We start from the raw sequence: 24,513 nt of genomic DNA, 5'->3' as shown, positions 1-24,513 counted from the left end.
TGCAGGGATGGGGTTACCGCGCCCACGTTTTGCATTTAAAAGGACGGCAAACCTAAAGGACACCCTGATTCACACCCGTCCTAAGAAAACTAGCACCCAAGCTGTCAATACTCTCTGGGACCTCCCACCAGTAACCGGGCACTATCGCTGTGGTTCCTGCGTCGTGTGCCCTCAGACCATCCAGGGCAAAACCATTGAACTCCAAAGCGACTTCACATGGACAATGAACAAACACACCAATTGCAATAGCTCTAGGTGCATCTATGTTTTGATTTGCCCTTGCGAGATGTTGTACATTGGGATGACCATGCGCCCTGTCAAACATCGGATAATGGAGCACAACAGCAACATTCGGTGTCATAAAACACACACCAAGCTTTATGAACACTGCAAAGAGAACAATCATTTCCCAGAAAACATTCGGTGGACTGTCCTTGAATGTTTACCAACCATCAATCAACAAGCCCTCTTCAGACTCGAACAAAGATGGGTACATCGTCTACATTGCGATGAACTGGGGCTGAATGATGGGGTGCCCTGGACAACTCTCGCCAGATAGTCTTCAATCGGGACTACATTGTCCATACCCAGACGATTACCAACACATCTTACTAGATCACATTTCCCTTTCCAAGATGGCCCCCGCATTGGAGTGTACTTGCCTCGCTGTTTGAGCAATTCCTTCTTTGCTCTCTACTCCCGCGTGCCGCTGCCTAGCAACCGGAGGGACACGCCCCCTTGGTGCGCGCTCAACTCGCCCTTATCTGCACCGGACAGTGCTCCACAACTTTGCTGGCTGTCCTGACTTCGGCGGACTCGTGGGAGGGGTAGGTGCTTAGATGCCTGCCATCAGCGACGTTTGAGGTAAGGTGTGGAGACAATCCCTGAACTCCACGTGTGCTCTGTTATGACACGCTGCAGCTCACTACTCAGCTGCACTCCATTCCACGGGTAACCGTACGGCTTTTCTTTTCTTAACGGTCCCGCGGGATGCCTTACTCTCCCTGTAGGATCTCCTCACTCGCTGCTGGCCCCACCTGGACAGCTCGTGAGACCTTCAGGAGGAACCAAACGGGTAAGCGCATCCTTGATATTGATATTGTCTTCTCTCACGTGCACACGGCGAGCATGGCATTTCATTTGTGATCTCCCGGTTGATCACGATTATCACGCCGGCGCCGACCTCCAACCTAATTTAAAGACAGAGTGTCACATTATTCATGATCGCTCTATCTGTGCGGTTTTTGCTATTGTTGCTAAAATTCTTTAGTCTATTTTTATTTTAGACACAGGCTCCTCACACCACCTGACTGTGTTAGGGTTCAACATTACTACTGGCTTTAACGGTAATAACACACCTTACTCAGCATGTCTCACCGCCGTGAGTCCAGCCTTTTTCACCATGATGCATGCTACGAATGTACAGCATGCCAGCCTATTACAGAACGTAGTCCTTTCCCGCTCTGTATCTTGCATCTCTTTTCTCTCACAGTACCTCCAAACACTGCCATGAATCATGCAGTATTTTTCCTCTGGGCACATATCACTGTCACTGTTTAATACAGGCACCATATGATGTACTCTGGGTACAACAAACTTCAACACCAGTAATTCTTTCTTATTTTCTCCCTAGTTCCCAGGAGGTCCTTCGCAAGGAACCATTTTCTGTGCGACACTGTACAGGTCGTATACCGGAGTCCTCTTACTAGAGAGGATCCCAGCAATCATATGAGCACTTAGGTCCTGACGAATTGCCCTTATGGCAAGAAACATGTCGACCGCATTCACATTAAGGGTTGAATAAGGATTGGTCCCATTGCCCATCACTCCTTAATACCCCTTTACTTTTAATAAAGCAGTGAGCCTGACCATTAAAATATTCCCCAATGGACTCTACTGACTTTTTTTAATACACACACCCTCACGCTCACTATTGCACTTTTTTAGGCCCCTCACACGCATACACCCGTTGGCTCGGAATAAAAGATCTCCGCCAAAGTGCAGCTCCCCTTGCTGCCCGACGGGCATTGCACCGCCAGCCTGCCGTAGGAGCAGGATACCAATGATGACGCTGGACGGCCATCGGTTGGGATGACAGTTGTCATCCTGCCGGTAACCTGTGTGAGGTATCCTTATATTCTGAAAAGGATCTACACCATGCACTCACCCTTTCATAATCAGTGAGAGAAAAGTCAACCTGAGCTAAACCACTGGCTCCCACCGGGGAACTCTGTACAATACTCTTTGTTTACTACTTTGTTCCTGTGAAACCAGATATCCACAGTTGGCGCTTTGTACTTTTTGGCACTATATTAATAAAATCTTCAATATTGAATATCTACAGTGCAACATAATGGATTTTGACAGTTGGGCTTGTTTATATATTAAAAAGTACTTTATCTTATTAAACTGGTGGGGGATTCTTTTGGGATGTGTTTCAGTATGTTATTGTTTGAAATGTTGAGCAAATACATTACACTTTGCCTCTGAGTTAAGCCTGAATTCTCTGTGCCAAGCTACCTGTGAGTTCAGCAAAGGTTAATTTAGGGTTTGCTTATGATTTCACCCCGAGAAGACCTGTGGTTGCTGCTTTAGAGGGTCACTCCCTCAAACAGTATCCCAATTTCTTACAATGACCTTGTGTATTCAGTCTTGTAGGGATAAAGAACACATTAGCGGTAAGGTTCCAACTATATTTTAAACACTAAGCATTGTTCAAAGTCCTGTGCAACAAGCAGGGGCCACACATGAGCTGATAACTCTTCATTCCACAGAGCACCATGTAAAAGGAGTGGTGTATGGGCAGGGTTAGATAAATGGACAGGTTGCCAGAAGGGATGCTGAAATACAGAGTTCTGACTTCAGGGCTGATGGCACAAAGGGGTATCACTGGGACTTTACAGAATGTGACATTCATAAACGAATACAGCTGTGTTGGTAATTCTTTTCAGGCATCGGAATGTAGGCCCATGATGAGTACTTTGGTTTTGTCAGTGTTGAGTTGTAGGCAGTTGTTCTTCATCCACCTGGCAACTGCTTCCCTTCCTTCTTGAAAGTTGTGCTTGGAGACGTTGGGTTGGTTGGATATGGAGAAGATAAGTTGGGTGTCTTTGGCATAAGATATGATGTTGACTCTTTGTGATCTGATGATGGGTGCGAGCGGGACATGTAGACGTTGAATAGGATGGGGCTGATGGAGGATCCTTTCGGGACTCCGCAGGTGGTCGGTGTGGGTTCTGAGAGGAAAGGAGGGAGTATGGCCTGCTGCGTTCTGCCGGAGAGGAATGAGCGGATCCAGTCAAGGGCCTTGTTCCGGATTCCTGCGTCATGGAGTCTCTGGGCTAGGGTGCAGTGTGAGACTGTGATGAAGGTAGCAGAGAGGTCCAGTAGGACGAGGGAAACAGTCTCTCCTCTGTCGAGAAAGGAGCAGATGTCGTCTGTAGTGGTGAGAAGACTGGTTTGGTGCTGAAGCCTGATTTGGAGGAGTCGAGGATGCTGGTTTCTTCTACGAAGGAGGGATGTTGACTTTTAATGGCTTTTTCCATGACTTTTGCTGGGTACAGGAGTAAGGAGATTGGTCTGTAGTTCTTGAGGTCGGAGGGGTCTGCTGAGGGTTTTTTCAAGAGAGGGTTGATCATGGCGTGTTTCCAGTCATCAGGGAAGGAAGCGGTTTCGAGGGAGCGGTTGATGATTCTTCGAAGCTCAGGCGATGATGTCTGCTGCTCTGTGGTACATGTGATGGGTGCAGAGACCCGTGGGAGCCCAAGAGTGGGTACACTTCATAGTCTTCAGGGTGTCTTTAATGCTGAGGGCAGTGTCAGCTGTGTGTTGTAGATGACGGCGGATGTGGGTTCCAAGTGGAGGTTGTTAGCATCAAAGTTGTCATAGGTGGTCTTAATTTTGTGATGGAAGTAGGTGCTGAGTCTGTTGCAGAGGTCCTGGGAGGGTGAGATGTCGCTGGTCTCACTGTTGGGTTGGACAAGCTCTGATGATGCCGAAGAGTTCCTTGATGTTGTGTGCATGGGTAGAGATTCTGTCCTGGAGTGCTTTCTTCATTGAGTGTCTGATGAGTCTGTGGTGGGTGGTGGTGGCTGCTTTGAAGTTGTCGAAATCTGCTGTGGTTTTGGAGTCCCTCCAAAGCTTTTTGAGGCATCTGTAGGTTTGTGTAGATTCTTGGAGTTCAGTCGAGAACCAGCTGGCTTTCTTTGTGTGAGTGTTGGATGTTTTCTTAAGGGGGCGATGGTTTTGGCGCAGTCCGTGATCAATTTGTGTAGGGTACAGTGGCGGTGGTTGGGTTGTCATCTCTGGCAGTGGGAGAGGATATGCTGAGGGAGGCAGTGAGCTGGTCTTCTGAGATCTTGTTCCAATTCCTGCGCTGGAGATAGTGGGGACATTTGAAGTTTTGAAGGTAAAGTGGATGCAATTATGGTCCATCCCTGGGAGATCGGGGGTGTCTCTGAAGATGATACAGATTCCTGCTGTGAAGATGGTATTGAAGGTGTGAGTGCGTTGGTTCTGGTATGATCTGTTTGAGTCTGATGTTGTGAAGGTTGGCCAGGAGGGAGGTCTCCCAGCAGGGTGTAGTCGTGGAGGTGATGGCTTGCGGGGTGATAATGTTGGTGATGGAGTTAGAGAAAGGTGCAAGGGGTCCAGGGGTTCGGTAAATGAGAGTGCCTCAGAGGGTGGTAGACTGGTTAGTCTGTATCTTGAAGTGGAGGTGCTCCATCAGGTCAGTGGGCCGTCGGTGTGGCTACTCAGGCGAAGGTTGGACTTGTGTGATGGCGATGCCTCCTCCAGGGCATTTGGGGCGGTCCTTCCAGGTGATCTTGTAGCCTTCAGGGATGGCGATTGTGATGTCAGGTCCCGAGGCGGGGTTCGTCCAGGTTTTGGTGAGGAAGGCAACATTGAGGGTGGTTCTGTTGAGGAGGTCCCAGATTTCCATGGTGTGTCTGTGAAGGGACCAAACGTTGAGGATTATGCATTGCAGGGGTTGGATGTGATGGTTGAAGGATCGGCAGCAGTGTCAGCAGGTGAAGGGTCGTGGGTGTTGGGAGGTGCAGAGAGTTTGCAGTTGTTGTTCTTGTCGACGTTGTATGCGAAGCGAGCTGAGGAGCTGTAGCGCTGGTGGGTTGTAGGATCAGGGTTCCTGGGGCTGGTCGTGGTCGGGTTGTGGACGGGCACTGATGGGCTTGCCTTTGGCGTGCCTTCAGTGTGCCGGCAGCGTGGCTGTGCAGCAGGCTTCATTAAGTAGGGGCCAGGGGAGGGAGGGACAGCTGGGGGGTGGGAGCTGGAACTCGCGGGGTAGAAGGGGCTATGGGGCAGCAGGTGCAGGAAACCTACAGAAAGTAAATCGGGGAGAAAGAAATAAAAATACATGCGAAGGAGGAAATTATATAAAAAGTAAATTAAGGCAAAAGGAGAAAAAGCGGGGGAAAAGGAAAACGAAGTAAGCTAAAGCAAAATGGGGAAAACGCACAGTAGAAGACACTGTGACAATAGACAACACAACACAGACAGGAATCGGCAAACAGCAAAGAAGACAGTAACCTGCAGAAGGGAAACGGTATGGAAAGAAAGTCACAGGGCCTCGAACCGAGGTCAGCGGCTGCGGAGTAGGCAGAGGCACCTACGGGGAGCTGTGCGCTGGGAGAGCAGTATCCCGACCAGAATGTCAGGGGTCTTGCTCAACTCTGCGCACAGAGGCTGGCATTATGTAGGGGTCGGGTAGGGCAGAACAGCTAGGAGGCGAGAGCCGGAACTCGCAAAGGTGGGTGGTGCTTCAGGGGCAGCAGCGGCAAAAAATCTACTGAAAGAAAAGTGCGGAGATAGAAACAAAAATAAAGCAGGAGGAAATTAAACAAAAAGGCTTCCGACAAAAATGGTGGAACACTAAAAAAATAAAGCCTCTAGAATTTGAATGTAATAACTGAAATATGATAACTTATCTACACATGTATTGTATCTCTAGAACACAGATAGCAAGACTGCAAAGCTAAACATCACAAGATGGAAACATGCAAAAAGAAGACAAAGCCACCAAATTAAAAACAAATCATATTACAACAAAGGCAACAACCCTAAAACAAATTAAAGACAAACATTTTTGAATGTAAAAACAACCTACAAAATGAAGAATAGAAAATGAAATTAAACTTCAATAAATGAAACAATACAATCAAAAAGAAAAATGAGAAATAAAGACCAACTCTACTTACCAACTCGAAAAAGGGGATAAATACATAAACATAAACACTGTGAAACTTGTAATTAGTGCAAATGTAATTTTCAAGTAACATTTGATACACACAATGGATTATGTATTTTCAGCTCCATGTGGCAGCTGTTGCCCTTTGTGCTTCCAGATCCAATGTAGCTGTTTCCCTTTGTGCTTCCAGGTTCAATGTTCGAGGCCCTACTCCATCCGCAGGCACCCGCCTGCGCCTCATCCCTGGTGGTCCAGTGGTGAGTCTCTATGCTTTCCTATTTTCCTTCTGTTTCTGTTTTGTAGCTCTTTTTCTATTTTCCTTTTTGCTCTTTTCAATTTTCCTCTATTCTGTCACTTTCTGTGCCTCTGCTTACCTGCCATTGCCATTGATACTACCCTGCAGCACCGGCGCCCTCCAGTGCCGCTTCCCCCCTCCCAGGTTCCATCTATCCCCCTCCACCAACACTACTTATTGATGGCCACTGCGTGGTAAAGGAGCTATCACACTGACCTTGTCAGTACGTTGATCCCCCCACTGCACAGCTTCACCTGGTAGCGGTGGCCCCTTACACTTCCAGGTCACGGGTTCCAGGCCCTCCTCCACCTGCAGGCAACCACCTTTGCCTCTTCCCTGGTGGTATTGCGGTGAGTTTCTCTACTTTGCTATTTTTCTCCTGTTTTTTTTCTTTTTCGCCTTTTGCTCTTTTTCTAATTTCCTTTTTGCTCTTTTTGTATTTTCCTCATAATCGGTTTCTTTCTGTTCCTCTGCTTTCTACCCTTGCTGCTACTCATCCCCAGCAGCCCGACCTTCTCCAGTACCGCTTCCCGCATCTGAGCTGTCCTGCCCTCCCCACCACTACTTCACGGTGCAGAGCGTAGAGGGCATGCTATTGGCACTCTGAAGGTGTGCCAAAGACAAGCCCATCTGAACCCATTGCTGCTTAGACGATGCCAGCACCCTCCACACCCTCAACACCAGATGTTCCACCCCTTGCCACCTCACATCTCCATATGACCGGGAGGAGGGATTGGCATCATATACAAAAGCACCCTCTGCCTCACAACTAGCTCAAACAACCACTCAACCAACATGAAGCACCTCCACTTCCAGGTCCAGACCAACCCAATCACCACCCTCCATTGCACCCTCATTTAGAGACCTCCAAAGACATGCCCCCCTTTCAGCAAATTCGTTATCAACTTCATCTCTTGTCTCCGCTGACTACTTCCCCCTCTGCGACCTTCATTTCCACCTGGACACCCTCCATGACTGCAATACCTCAGCCCTACTGGAGAACCTCACCACCATCTCAAACAACTGGTCTCCTCTACACCTCACTCAGCAGGACACATGCTCGACCTCATCTTCTCATCAAGCAATAACATCACCATACATTGGACTGAGCTCCACTGTGTCCACTTCTCCTTCACCAAACCGACCTATAACTACCATGCCCACTGCTATCCTTACAGAAGCTGGAACAAGGTCACCAAAGATCAGCTCACCACCTCCCTCAGCAAAACACCACCACCGACATGCACACAAGCCAACACAGCATGCAACCTCCATTTATGGATCTCCAACTGCACCAACACACTGGCTCCCCTCAGGAAACCCTCAAGCAAGCAGCCCTCTGGTTCTCTCCCACCCTCCAAGATTCTAGGTGCACCTGCAGAAGGGTCAACACAAGATGCAGGAACAGCAAGATCTTGGATGAATACGCAGCCTTCAAAACTGCTGTCACTGCACACCACCACCTCATCAGAACAACAAAGAAAACTGCCATACCGGAACGCATCAATCCCATTGTGCAAAACAGCAAAGAACTCTTCACTGTGGTCAAAGAACTCGCCAAACCGAGCATGGAGACAGCAGACATTCCCCCCTCCCAAGGGCTCTGTGACAACCTCGCCACCTTCTTCTGCCACAAGATCAAGGAGATCTACGACAGCTCGGCAACTCAAGACCCACCCACCCCACCCACAACCTCGGCACCCAATGGCTCCAGACCCAAGCAGACCCTGCCCAACTGTATCACTCTCACTTCAGATGATACCCTCAGGATCATGAAGAGCATCCACTCAGGAGACCTCTTGGATCCCTGCCCTCACCTCATCTTTAACAGAGCCAGTACCTCCAATGTCCGCGAATTCTGCTGCATTATCAACTGCTCCATCGAGTCTACCAACCTTTCCGAAGACTGGAAACACGCGGAAACCAACAACCTGCTGAAGAAACCCTCCACTGACCTGGCGGACTTCAAGAACTACAGACTCCTCTCTGTGCTTCCCTTCTCAGCCAAAGTCATAGAGAACACAATCAACGCTCAACTCTATGAGGTCATCGAAATTAACCACCTTCTGGACCTCTTCCAATTGGGCTTTAGAAGCAACCACAGCACTAATATTGCACTCCTCACCGATACAGATGACATCCACACCCTCCTCTACCAAGGCAAAACTGTAGCCCCCATCCTGCTGGACCTCTTGTCTTTGGTTTACACAATCTCCCAGCACACCCTCTGTGCAAGACCCCATGACTCCGGCATCTGTGACAAAGCCCTAGAATAGATCAGCTCCTTTTTCACCGGTCAAACACAGAGAGTCAGACTTTCACTCTTCTACTCAGAACCCACAGAGATCAGCTGCAGAGAGCCTCAGTGCTCCTCCCTGAGCCCCAACCTTTTGAACATCTATATGGCCCCACTTGCAGTCATCGTCAGAAGCCACAGACTCAACATCTCCTATGCTGACTATACCCAGCTGCTTCTCTCCCTCACTGATGAACCCACAGCCACCAAGAGCAACTTCCACAACAAAATGAAGGCAGTAGCCGTCTGGAGGAATAATAGCTGCCTCAAGCTCATCTCAGACAAGACCAAAGTCCTTATCCTGGCTCCACCCCCTCCCCCCAGGATGACTCCTAGTGGCCCGCAGTGCTCAGACCCCCTGCACACCCACAGATCATGCATCATTGAAGAGTCACACATCTCCCACTCAACCATACACATTCACTCTCTCATACAAATACTCACTTAACTAATTAACCCCTTCGCAGCTAGGGAAATTCCCCTGCTGTGCTGGGGGGGTGGGAGGGGCACGCACAGCACCCCCGTGCTCATGACGAGGTCAGCTCGTCATGAGCCACGGTGGTCGTGTGCTCATGACGAGCTGAGCTCGTCTTGACCACACCCGTTTCTTTAGAATGCTCACACAGCAGGGCAATTAGCCCTGCATGCGAGCGTTCTAAAGGTCACGATGAGCTCAGCTCGTCATGAGCACATGAGCACCGTGGCTCATGACGAGCTGAGCTCGCCATCAGATGCGAAGGTGTTAAAAACTAATATAGAGCTTCACATAGCTAGTAACCAACGTATGCACTAATTTACACAACAAGAGACAGAGTGCTACAGATATTCACACAGTTAAATCACTATCCCATATATTTAGTGAGACACTTTAAATTAGTCACTTAGATAGTCAATCACAGTGGTACTAAATGCTCCATCCAGACACTTATACATCCACTCAGTCTTCAATACAGAATCCGATATATATATAATACTTATTTAAACATGGAAGCAAACCACATTCACTGGATGATGTCATCAGTGATGTCATCAGTGATGCCATTTGAGATGTCATCAGTGATGTCACTGACCATGTCATGAATGATGTAATATGTGACATCATCAGAAGTGGATTGCGGGCACGCAAGTTATAGTTAGTACAAGTAACTGTAACAAGTGAAATGTCCAGCTAACTATAACACCCCTAAAACCTATGTTTTTTTTCTGTGAATTTCAAAGGTTTTGTAAATGACAAATTTTAAATGTATGAATTGTTATATTTGGTTTTTGATACTGATTTACTACATTTTTTAAATTAGTTTTCATAAATATTTCATTTTGTAAATTATATTATATATTTTTAATATAAATCGAAAAAAAATGTTTTTTAAAATATTTAAACTCTAATATTGTTTTTTTCAAAAAAATGTGGAGAATCGCGCACCCAAAGTGCACCTTTCTCTATCACAGCGCAGAACCTAGCCGCCACTTTAGGATTGTTGTGTAGGATCCGCATAGGGTGTGCGATGGGTGCGTATTTTCCAGCGTGGTTGATATGCGACCGGTACGAGACTCCAAGTGTATAAGCAACATATACGTATTACGCTACACGACGCTCGCGCTCTTCCGCGTAACATCATAAACGTGTTCAACACGGTGGGTGCGCGACTCCCGCAAAAAATGTTAATGTCTAAAAAGATATATATATGTATTTAATATAAATATTAGGGCAAGACATTATCAGAGCTAATCATAAAAATAATATTCTATTACTTTTAATAAACCTATATTGCTTTTAAATACAATTTCGCGAAGTCGCGTTCGGTGCGTGCTGTCTGTGAGTGTGCGGACCCCATGTGACCTGAAAAAAAGAGATTTGATCGGTTCATAACACTTCCTATTCTAACTATTAAAGGATCCCACCCATTTCAATAATTCTTCTTTGACCTTCTTTGGAGGAACATCTCTCCACTGGGAAGAACCTTTTTTGGCTGATAGCACACCTGCTATTGGTAAACTTTGCAAAACAATGGCTTCAGCACAGCAGACATCATCTGAGTGGGAACATTCATCAGATGATGGATTTTGCCAGAACCTCCACGCCCTAAGAGGTATACTTCTATCGTGTGAACATTTTTTACATTTCCCGAGGGGGAAAAGAAAGTAAATGCAACAAAGGTAACTTGCAAAATCTGCAAAAGTGTGTGCTCACATGGGGATCCAATGAAAAAGTACTCTTGGGGACCGCAAGTATGTTCAAGCATTTAAAAACTCTGCACCCTGTCAACCTGGCGCACGAGGAGTGCAGAAGACTCCGGGAGAATCCACCACCGGCAGTACCATATACTTCTGGGGCGTCTCCATCTGACCAACACCTGGACATACATCCCCAATTTGCCAACCTTAGGCTACACTGTATTAAGTGTAACAGATTGCTTTGTTAAGGGGAGCAGTCTGTGGACTTGATTTGCCGAAACACAGGAGAACCATCGGTGCTAGAGGTTTTTTTGTTTTTTTTTCTGAAGTTCATTGTTTTGTTCCTCCAGTTGTCTTTTTCTTTCTATTGGAAAAAGACCAAAAAATCAAAAAATTGTTCAGCAAACCACTAAAAAAAATATATAAATAAAAAAATATATATATATATATATTCAGAACTAACTTCTCTGGTTAAAAAAAGAGCTATATTTGTATGATAGTGTGTGAAAGTTTAGACAAATGTATGTGTAGTGCACAATTGACTGAAAGAATGCATTAGTAGTGTATGGTGAATGTATAAGTGCAGGATTATACGGACGTGCTGCAGCATGACACCGTAAGCTCATTAGCTGCAGTGATGCAACATATGTACATAAATATGTTGAAACTCCATGCTTCCCTCTGCACTGCTCCAGAAACTGCAGCCATGTGGTGACACAGGCACCCTTACACCATGGTGCAAGGATATCTGTGTTGTGTGGAGTTTGTTTTTGTGCAGAAAGACACACCTTCCTGCACAAAAACAATCAGTGCATATGCTACAATGCATGCTGTGCATTGTAGCATATATTGAAAGAGAAAGATTTTGAGAAATTAAAACAATTCTGCTTGCTGTGCCTTCCTACAGCAATTGGAGAATGGTGCAGCATTCACACACATGTCCAGATGTATGATTTCTGATCAATCTGGAGATGTGTCTTGTTCTATCAGTGTTCTGTGCAAACACACACATCAACACCTATAGAACGCCCTTTCAACGCAAAGTGGTGTGTATGATAAGGTTGTATTTACATGGAGAAGAAAAGGTACACAGAATACTTTTTTCTCTCTTTGTAAATATGAAAGAGTGTCTTGCGCTATAACTATGTTACAAAAAGGGACATATTGTTGGCACAAGATGCTTCTAAATTTGGCCCACAAGGGCTTAGGTATTAGCAGACTGTTACAATAAGAACATATTGCTAGTTAATTGTATAAAAAATTGCATGAGAGTGACATGAGGTAAACACAGAGTTATGTCCCTGGAAATGGTCAAAGAAGAATGAAATAATTGCGATTCTTCCATAGGTAGAATGGGAAATATTATGAACCAATCAAATCTTTTTTTTTCAGGTCACACGAAGCCATGTCCCATTTTATATGTCTTTGCAATTGCACTTACTGCACATATCTGGTGAGTTAGTTGGCCCCCAGGGAGACTCAGTATTCATGTTAACTTTATCCTGTAACTTAAAACACCCATAGAGCATCTTTCCACACATATCTACTCCGTCTTTCTCCCCTTTCTTCACCTGTGTGCAAAAATAGGCCATTGTGCATTTTAATACTTAGTTAAACTTACCTTCACAGTAATAGAAATAAAAAACGCTACACATTTTTTTCAGTTGTTTTTTATAATTAAAATTTCTGAAAATGTCATATTTTATAATTAGGATCTGTGAAAGAGAAAATAAAATACAATTATAATATATAACATTATATTTTTTACAACACAGCATTTTTTTGACATTTTACAAATTATTTTCTTTACCTTTTTTGCTGTTCTCAGAATTTATTGAATTTCACTAGAAACAGTGATTTCAATCGTACTCATCACATAACAGCGGGCAAAAAAACGAATCAATAAGATTGTTTAAAAAAAAAACTACATCCTCAATACCATACCATATTATACAAATCACACATATATAAAATGTTTTCTCCTAAGAAATAAAATATAGGCTGAGAGAATGTGCAAGAACAAGTCCGTAATTCAAAGATATACCTTTCCTCTAGGCCAAATGGTATTACTAAAACCTTTATATTGAAATTGTTCAACAGTAATCATATTAATATATATTAATAAATTCCTCAGAGGCAGAATTATGTTCCTAAAACTTTAGCTTTAAAAATATTAGGTAGGACTTTGGTAATTCGCTTGGTAAAAGTTGTTTAAAAAACAATTGAGCATCATTACAATATGTCCATCCCTTATCACATTTTAAATAGGCAGTGTAATATCTAGATGTTGTAGAACTACCATCATGGAATATTATTGCTACTGCTACAAAGGTTCTTCCTGATATTGATAGTTGACTTGCTACAAAATATTTAATTAAAATTTCCAACTTTCTTCCATCAGCTGTACAACGTGTTATCATTACAATTATATATTGTCCATATCTTTGTATAAATAATGTTGATAACATTTCTGATTTGCATTGGCTACACTCCATGTTTTGATTTGCTGATTAAACTAGTTTGTTGAAAGACACTGATTTACAGTCTGGTAATGTCAAATATATAAATCTTTCAGTGTCTATATTAGTGGTAGATGTCAACATACAATTTTTACATTGATGTACCCATTTATAACGAAGGCCAAAAAGATTTTTAATTCCTATTACTTAATTTTCCAATACTGCAAGCATATACATTAGAAATTCCTGAGCATCTTGTTGGATATTCTGCGTAAATTGTGTAGAACCAGAACTTACATCCAAAAGATTACGAATATCAGAAACGCTTTGCATTTTACTTTTATCAGTTTTCAATTTTTCATAAACAGAATGCAACAAGTAACAACATTTTTCCCGATTCTCCATAATTTGTTGTTGCAAACTTTCAAGAAAGAAAACAACATTGACCACTACATTAGCATAGCAGTTGATACTTGAACTATTTTCAAACTAATAGCCAACAATCTCTTCAAAAGTATCCTTTTTCTTTTTGCTTGCAATCACAACATTATCTTGTTTTTTTCCTTCTCCATACCTTCACTACTGATATTCTCATATCTTCTTTTTCGCCCTACCACATGCTTTTCAAATACAGGATATTCACCTAAATTGGGAGCATACGCTCTTCTTAACCTATTATACTCGTTTTACAAAGTTTGCATCTGCAGTGACCTTTTAGTCATCAAAATCAATCAAAAACAAGCCAGATAAAGTTCTGACTCAGGACAAAGCAACATGTGCCATACGCTCTTTAAACACTGTACTTCCAATGTTCACCAAAGCACTGTCTATACCTAAACCTTCAGATTTATGAATAGTCACTGCATATGCCAGAGAAAGTGGAAACTGTTTTCTACGGATATATAAATCTTTAACAAGCAAAAAATGAACTGAACAACGACCAATTTGTTTTACTTCTTCAATCTGGTCAATTTTTTTTTTTTTAAATTCAATTCTGTCTTTGTTCTGATAATTAACAAAATCCAAACCTTTGCCCATTGCTCCATTAACTAAACCTTTTTCTACATCCAAATTGTGCCTAAAAATTACCCCACATTTTATACATGCATTTAGATTCTTTTCTAAACTAGCAGTTTTTGATATTGATTTTTCTAAAGAATCCAGTTTTGTTTTTAATTTTTCTGTCAAAATAATAGTGATTCCTTCATGCTCTACTTTATCAATGGCTTCCATTTATATTATTTCTTCATTTTCCAGCTTCAAAAATTGTTCATTGAATATAGAACACTCATGCAGTGTTGGCATTAAGCAGATTATAGATTTTCTGCAATTTTTATATTCGACTCTGCAAAGCTTGTTTGCCATGTTCTATCAGTACTCCAATTCTTATATCTTGAAGAATAATTCCATAATCAACATCATTTGCCTTTCGCATATTTGTAATGAGTTCTTTCTATTCAAAATATGACCAAATGTTAACATTTCCAACGCTACCCAAAGGCTTTCTGGTGTCTTCATGTGCAAGTGTTTTAAATACTGGTTGTCCTTTTATGGGAGTAAGTTGCAGTAAATCTCCAAAAACTATGACATGTTTTCCTCCAAATAAGACATCGTACTCTGTTTTAAGAATTTGCTGCATTCTTCAATGCACAAAAGCAAGCATTACGTTCGAGACCATGCTTACCTCATCAATAATCAGAAGTTGTATTTTCTTGAAACTTCATAAAAAGCTTCTCCAGATAGCTTGTGATATTCCAATTAGTGTTCATGCTCCAAAGGTATCACAAGTAAAATGCAATGTAATTCCTTTATTGTTGGGTGCTGCCAACCCAGTTGGAGCAGTTACAACACAAGACAAATGTGAGTCGGTTTTTTTCTGTAGATAACTGGTGATTACTTTAATTAGGAAACTTTTTCCTGTTCCAGCGCGTCCACTCACATACGTTCAGATAGGTTGAAATGATGTGCATGTGCATTCTTTCTTTTCATGAAGAAATCCATCCTGTTATCTCACTTGCTGATATATTTCTTTCTGTTCAACATTTAGTGTTTTTTCCAAGTTTGCTACGCGCATAATATCTTCTTGAGCTTGATGCATTGCTGTTTCCACCTCATTCATGGCGATTGCTGCTTCATTTTCAACAATTGGTTGTCCTAGTGGATCTTGACTCAGTGGAGCAGAACTTTGACTGTCTTGAGAACTGTCTCTAGCAATCTCAGCTGCAATATTAGCATCTTGATCAATTTCATTGTTGAACATTTTCACATAATTTGTAAAAACAGTACATTCTATGGTATATTTACAAGCACTGAAGGAGTCTTCATATCTCTGAAAATTTCCAAGTAATTCCAATTCTGAACGCCACTGTTTGAACAGTTGCAAAAGTGGTAAATAGTAAAATTCCCTTTTATCAGCAGTGTCACAACTCAGTTTCCTGTGATTAATTATATTTCCTTACCTTTGTTTCACTAAACATCCTTCAGAACCAATCACTGCATATTTTACATCATTGATGTTTTCTGTAGTATTCTGTTTAAAAGTGTAGTTTTGCAGCACTTCATAGAGACGTATGTTCTCAAGATGATGACTTCTATTTGGATTATATGTATCCAACATATTTGTTTTCACAAATTCTGTACTTTCCGATCTTTTTCTGCTAAATATTTAATTTCTTGTACTCGATTTTGTATTGCAGCAAGACCTAGACTCACCCAAATGATTCTTCTAGAGTTGGAGTATAGACTTGCAGATAAGAACCGATCTGAGCATTCATACGCTCTGATTTCTCGATGGGATAACATCTTCAAACTGAAACTGTATAATTTTTTACTTAGACTCTTCTCGTGAGAAATCTCTTCCCACATTTCTTTCAAATCCGTATTTTTTGATTTTATAATGTTGGACGTTACTTATCGAGCAACAGCAATGTAATTGTCAGCAACGTACTGAATATCAATATTGGCATTCCACAAGGACAGAATAACCGGCTTGTAATCATATATGTATTTTTATTCTTCGACTACTTCTCAAATTGTAGGTATTTTTTGGAGACTTTCTTGTGATGGTATGTCGCATAGCTGACAAAAAACTGTTCACTCTTCCTTTGGATATTACACGACGTGGAAATGCAAAACGACATTTAGTATGAAACTTTTCCTTAGACTTGTTCTTTCATCAACAGTATTTTCCACATCAGTGGCTTTGGAATCGTAAGACTTGTTGTCTTAAGTTGTTTTCTTCTGTGCTTTTGGGTATAGCACATGTGACATAGTCTTCAATAAAAGACAAAACAGTGTCATCCGAATCTATTCCGAATTTGGGGGCATCCTTGATCCATGTCAGCATAAGTATATGAGGAGCACCTCTTGCTCGATACTCCTTTCTCCAAAGGAAATCCACAACTTCACCAAGAGGAGGATTGTTTTTATTGCAGATAAAATACATCATAGCTTCACATCTATGATTAAAATACCTGCATACATTAACAGGATCCAAAGAGCACAATTCTCCAGGTGTCTTGTATTCAATATTTTTTATATTCAAATTTACCTCTCGAAGAAATTCAAGTAAATCATCCCAAGCGTATTCTGCACAGCTTAGGGTAAGGAACCATGTAGGAGTTCCTAAGTTCCTTAGCATACATTTAAGTTCTCCATGATGATGGTACCAATACTCATTAGTGCCACGCTGACATGCCATCAGATTAATCAGCTGAGATTTCAAATGATCATCTCCCTGGTGTACTGTATTCATAAATTCTTTTGCAGAAACATTTTGCAGATGTACTCCTGTTTTCAATATATGATTGACTGCATATGAAAGTCACTCTCAAACAAAAGATTAAATATATATGGGATACATTGTTGAAATCTTGGATCTTCTGCATAAAATCTTGTTGTCCGATATTCAGATGCAGGAATCTGCACAGGTCATTCATCATATCATCCTCCTTTTCCTGTTGGGAACAACTGCGGAAAGCAATGAGCTTCCAAGCTTTCTTCCCATACACTCATGGGACTTCCCGTTGCTTTTTTCATTTGGAATAACTCAATAGTATTCCCCATCACTTCTTTTGAATGAAGTGGATGTACACTGTAATGTTCATAGATTTCTTCACTTCTGGACTTGTCCACTTTTTCAATTTGTCCACTTGACGTTTCAGTATCTTCTGCTAAAAGTATTTCTTCTTCTCCCACATACACATTTCGACAGCACTCATTGTTTTTTCATCAGATACAATGTTGCCTTTTGCAATTTCCTAACATTCACTAATTCTTGCCAGATTTTCTTACTCTTAGTAGGAACGCCATTAACTAGATTAACTAGTGGTTCATTTTCTACACTCTCTACACCAATAGTTTCAATATTTGTCTTTAAATCTAGAGGTAAATATACAACTCTTCCTTTTAATCCTCTCTGCAAATCTGAAGGAGGCAATTTACCTGTTTTAGGCTTCATACGAACAATAGCCTGAAACGGGTGCACACATTGAATGAGAATCAACTCATAAGTATTTAAATCTTTTAGTTCTGGAGGAATAGTTACCAACTCCAGATTATTGAGCACAGCCCTAGCAGGAATTTAATTCTCATCTAATTTATTATAACAATATTTACAAAATACGCTGATCAGAACCCAAATCAAAACAATTCTCTACCAACAAATAAGTTGCAAATTCCTTCCACTTATCATTATTTTCTCTTTCACTTTTTAAATACAGATCAACAGTCTTAGTCGGATTTTTATAGTGAGTTCGCCGACAACAAATACAAGAATAATTTGGCCTTTCAGCTGAAATCGCCTTAAACTTTGTAATTTGTTTTTCAAAATTGTTTGTAGTAGTATGTTGCACATTCTCTTGAACATTTTCTTCTATGAATGTCTCAGTTTCTGCACTCTCTTGTTCAGGACCAAAGTAACAAAACTCAATTTCATCACAAACCTTCTTCACAACTGAAACTGACCCACACAAAAGACCACTGTTCAACTCATTTAATTTTAGTGCTGGACTTTTTGCAAAATACAATCTTCTGACTATCTTCCAAATTTGAGGATGATGTACTGCTACCATCCTGACATGATGAAAAACACTTTGACATACTTTTCTAAAAAGACAAGCCAGAGAATGATTTTGCAAACCAGTATTTTTTCTCACTCTGCAAAGGTCTAGTACTTGCAACATCTTAATCTTTTGTTTATCACTTTTTTAACTGTATTGTCGTAAGAAATTGCGCAAAATATCATTAGATTCTTGTCATACGCTACAACTACTACTGCAATCCCAAGTGTACACTGGGGCTTTTGGACGTCTGCCTAGAACTTTATCAGCTAACACTTCTTCTGCATTTCTGGTAACTATTTTCTCTTTCTCAATTGGACAACCATTTCTAACCTCATAAGCTCCACCACTGGTATCAACTGCATGCAATAAATCTTTGGTCTGAAAATAACTCTCTTCATTAAAGAAAGGCTCTGAACTTGATCTGTGTTTCCATTCACCCAAAAAACATCATGAAAATTAGTTCTGTTAATTACTCTTTTCCTCTTACTTTTGGCCTTCATTAAATGGATTGGTTTATCTAGTGATCGAATTCTGTATAAAACTAAAATGAATAGTTTCCTTTTTACTTCAAAAGCCTTTTGAACAATGGATTCAATATGCTTCTTCTTTTTATAAAATAGTGCTCTTGTTCTATTTTTTTTTCATATCTTTGAGCAAATTTAGAACCACCCTATTATAAAAAAGATTTTTTACGGATTTCTTTATACTGATTTTGCCTTCTATTACCATACATCGAATCTTTAGAATGTAAATTTTCTTTTTTTCCTTTCCTGTTATTCATATTCTTTTTTGTGGTCGAACCATTCACAATAGTTTGCACATTCTGCACACTGTTTCTAGGCTTTGAATGCTTTTTAATGAATTCCTTTGTTGTCTTACCGGAAGATTTTTTCTTTTTACCCACATGATGTTGGTCATTCAATACTTGTTGTTGAATTTTCTTCAAATAATTGTCCTTTAGCTGTCCTTTTCTCTTTATTGATTTTTCAGGCATGACAAATTTATTTTAATGATGATAAACAATTTCTGTAAAAAATAAACATAAATAAATGTATTTTAATAAATGTATAAATTATACATTTCTCTTACTATACAAACACATTCTACATGAAAAACATTTAACCACTTTCCTTTGTCATCACTAATTCACTAATTGAAATTGTAATCCAAGGTGTATACATAACTGTATAGGAATGCAAGGGGAGTAACAGGGTATTTGCAACAGTGTATGGATACTGACTGGGGAATTGTGGGCCGGAAACATAAGTGTGTAGGTAGTTAGATGACTACATGCATAGTGCATAGGAGTTTGAAGCAGTCTATGCGCTAAACCTGGCTCGCTATATGAGTACTTGGAAACTGACTGAATGATTAGAGTACTAGAATGAGAGACACTGGGATAATTTATAATTGGTTGTGTTTTACTGCAGTGAATAGATTAGGACATGGTGCTGAAAGGGTCACTACAGGAGTGCAAGGGGAGTAACGGTGTTTGCAGAAGTGTATGTATACTGACAGGGGAATTGTAGGCCTGAAATACAAGTGTGTAGGTGGTTAGAGGACTACATGCATAGTGCAAAAGAAATTGTGCCATTCCAAGTGCTAAGGCCCAGAATCACTGCATGAGTACTGAAAGGGTCACTAAAAGAGAGCAAGAGGAGTAACAGTGTGTTTGCAGGAGTGTATGGATACTGAATGGGGAATTGTAGGCCTGAATCACAAGTGTGTAGGTTTTTAGAGCACTACATGCATAGTGCATAGGAGTTTGAAGCAGTCCATGTCCTAAGGCCTGGCTTGCTGCATTAGAACATGGATACTGACTGAATGATTAGAGTAGTACAAGGAGACACACTGGGGGAATTTATAATTGATTACGTTTTACTTCAGTGAATGGATTAGTACATGGTGCTGAAAGGGTCACTAGAGGAACACAAGGGGAGTAACAGGGTGTATGCAGCAGTGTATGGATACTGATTAGGGAATTGTAGACCTGAAACACAAGTGTGTAGGTGGTTAGAAGACTACATGCATAGTGCATAGGAGTTTGAAGCAGTCCATGTGCTATGCCCTGGATCACTGCATGAGTACTTGGATACTGACCGAGCAGTACAAGGAGAGACACTTGGTAAATGTATAATTGTTTGTGTTTTACTGCAGTGAATGGATTAGTACATGGTACTGAATAGGTCATTATATGATTGCAAGAGCAGTGACAGGGTGTTTGCTGTAGTGTATGGATACTGACTGGGGCATTGTAGGCCTGAAACACAAGTGTGTAGGTGGTTAGAGGACTACATGCATAGTGCATAGGGGTTTCAAGCAGTACATGTGCTAAGCCCTGGATCACTGCATGAGTACTTGGATACTGACTGAGTAGCACAAGGAGAGACACTGGGTAAATGTATAATTGTTTGTGTTTTACTGCAGTGAATGGATAAGAACATGGTACTGAATAGGTCATTATATGATTGCAAGAGCAGTGACAGGGTGTTTGCTGTAATGTATGGATTCTGACTGGGGCATTGTAGGCCTGAAACACAAGTGTGTAGGAGGACTACATGCATTGTGCATAGGGGTTTCAAGCAGTCCATGTCCTAAAGCCTGGCTCGCTGCATGACTACTTGGATACTGACTGAATGATTAGAGTACTACAACGAGAGACACTGGGAGAATTTATAATTGGTTGTGTTTTACTGCAGTGAATAGATTAGTACATGGTTCTGAAAGGGTCACTACAGGAGTGCAAGGGGAGTAACAGGGTATTTGCAGAAGTGTATGTATACTGACTGGGGAATTGTAGACCTGAAACACAAGTGTATAGGTGGTTAGAAGACTACATGCATAGTGCATAGGAGTTTGAAGTAGTCCGTGTGCTAAACCCTGGCTCACTACATGAGTACTTGGATACTGACTGAATGATTAGAGTAGTACAAGGAGAGACTCTGGGTGAATTTATAATTGGTTGAGTTTTACTTCAGTGAATGGAATAGTACATGTTACTGAAAGGGTCACTAAAGTAGTGCAACAGCAGAAACAGGGTATATGGATAATGACTGGCGAATTGTATAAGAGTTTGTAGCAGTCCATGTGCTAATGCCCTGAATCGCTGCATGAGTACCTGGATACTGACCGAATGATTAGAGTAGTACAAGGACAGATACTGGGTGAAGTTACCAAATGCTTCTGTCACAATGGTACCCAAATGCACACAGACTCACTGTGTGATTTTAGATAAGCAACACTATCCCTTGGACTTTACCAAAACACATTTACTACTCTGGAAGAGGTAAGGTGACTGCACACATTCCACATATTTTAGTATTGCACTTTAGTGTGGAAGCCTGACGCATTTTGCAAATACATAAGCAATTACTGGTTTCTAATTCTACAAAAACATGAGAACAGGATACATTTTTAAGCAGTTATATGTCTGCAAAAACATGAAGTACCCAAATGTTTCTGTCACAATGGTTCCCAAATGCACACAGACTGACAGTGTGATTCTAGACAAACACCACTATCCCTTGCACTTTACCAAAACACATTTTCTACTCTGGAAGCGGTAAGGTGACTGCACACATTCCACATATTTTAGTTCTGCACTTTAGTGTGGAAGCCTGACTTAGTTTGCAAATACATAAACAATGACTGGTTTCTAATTCTACCAAAACTTGAGCACAGGATAGGATTTTAAGCAGTTATGTGTCTGCAGAAATATGATGTACACAAATGCTACTGTCACAATGGTTCCCAAATGCACACAGACTCACAGTGTGATTCTAGACAAGCAACACCATCCCTTGGACTTTACCAAAACACATTTACTACTCTGGAAGAGGTAAGATGACTGCACACATTCCACATATTTTAGTTCTGCACTTTAGTGTGGAAGCCTGACTCATTTTGCAAATACATAAACAATGACTGGTTTCTAATTCTACCAAAACTTGAGAACAGGATAGGTTTGTAAGCACCTGCGTGTCTGCAGAAACATGAAGTACCCAAATGCTTCTGTCACAATGGTTCCCAAATGCAGACAAAATCACAATGTGATTCTAGACAAGCGAGACTACTCCCTGCAATTTAGCAGGAGAAACACATTACTCTTATGAAAAACAAAGGCACCACATACAACCACTCACAAATGAATAACTCACCTTTAAAATTGATTTGTAGATTAAGAAGTATGTCAGTCAAACACCAGATTTTCGTATTCAGAATCTCTGTACTGTACTACTCTTAGCAAAACCAAAAACTGGCAAACTTTTCCTCTCATTCTGCACACATATGCATGTAAATATCAATATGGCCGAGATACCTGCCACCCCCTCTCAACACAATCCCCAAGAATTGGGAAACCGGAAACAGTTCTTGAACTTTTGGAAGGTGGGAAGGGAGTCACCCTTCCCGGCCGTATTTATTAAAATATGAAACAAAAGAAAACATTAAAATAACAGTTTCATATAATGTACAATTTCATTTCCACATTACGATGTTGGCTAACCTTAACAGATCTCTAATACAAAGGTTCTCCTAGCCGAACTAACATCCTACAAAACATTTGACTTGAAATTGTACATCCTAACGTTAAGGGCCAACGGCAAGGTCGTAACCGGTGTCAGATCCCTAAACCAGAAATACCCCCCTCACTTGTGAGAGGAGCGACCGCACAGAGGCGTACCTCAAGTGCATCTACCAATTTCCCTTTGTACTTGACGGGGGCCCCAATAAACTCGACGCCATTTAACGGTCGTTCGAGGACTCGTGTGAGGTGTCTAAAAGGTAGCGTAAACCCCCTCCCGCACCCCACACAACTTACCCATCTGCCGTCGCAGATGTCCTGGCCCCGGGAAATTCCCCAGGAGGGGCCGTAGCCCCTCCTATCCAGGAAGGGGCCTTGACCACCTTTCCTTTCCTTCCGGCGGCCTCTCCTTAGACAGGACCGCCTCCCCGTTGAGGGGCCAATTGGCCACCTCCCCCGCGCGCTCCCATCCGTAATGGGTGACGCCCCCTCATAGGGATCTTCCAATTACTGCTCACCGATCATGACCTTACCGCCCGACCAGAATAAATACGACAGTTCTACCTAAGTTACTAAGCAAAACAACCTTTATTATCAGGCGTAAATACTGATCAATCCTTGTTCAAAATTACTTTATTTGCAAAACATACTGAAAATAACCAATCTTTATTGCATCGTTAAGAAACTTCACGACAATCATCACAACCTGTAAGAAAACAGATAAGACCAAAGATACTATATCAACTGCATTTACAACGAATCGCTGTCCTCAGGGGCTGGTGGGTGGGTCAAAATTGCTCTTCGTTCCGCCTCGAGCTCACGTGCAGCGGGGAGGTGCAGCTTCAGAGCACAGGAACAAGAGGATGCTTTCTTGGCTTCCGCTCCTTTTATCCGTCTTCAGGGTGGGTGTGAACCCGCCCCCGCCTGCCTCCGAGGGCGTGGCCGGCCGCGTTGGTGTCTAGGCTAGCCCACTCTAGGGCGGGAAAAAGGCGCGCCCCGGCTACGCCGCTTCGGGCATACCAGCCGAGACTCGCCTCCCGCCCAAGATGGCTTCCCGGGGGGATCGTGGTACTCCACCATACGTTCGGGGGGACCGATTGGTCGCCCCTTTCCATATGGCCGAGATACCCGCCACCCCCTCTCAACACAATCCCCAAGATTTGGGAAACCGGAAACAGTTCTTGAACTTTTGGAAGGCGGGAAGGGAGTCACCCTTCCCGGCCGTATTTATTAAAATATGAAACAAAAGAAAACATTAAAATAACAGTTTCATATAATGTACAATTTCATTTCCACATTACGATGTTGGCTAACCTTAACAGATCTCTAATACAAAGGTTCTCCTAGCCGAACTAACATCCTACAAAACATTTGACTTGAAATTGTACATCCTAACGTTAAGGGCCAACGGCAAGGTCGTAACCGGTGTCAGATCCCTAAACCAGAAATACCCCCCTCACTTGTGAGAGGAGCGACCGCACAGAGGCGTACCTCAAGT

The sequence above is a fragment of the Lissotriton vulgaris genome, chromosome 3_1, assembly GCF_964263255.1.
Source record: "Lissotriton vulgaris chromosome 3_1, aLisVul1.2, whole genome shotgun sequence".
Taxonomy (NCBI): Eukaryota; Metazoa; Chordata; class Amphibia; order Caudata; family Salamandridae; genus Lissotriton; species Lissotriton vulgaris.
This window is presented reverse-complemented; position numbering follows the sequence as displayed.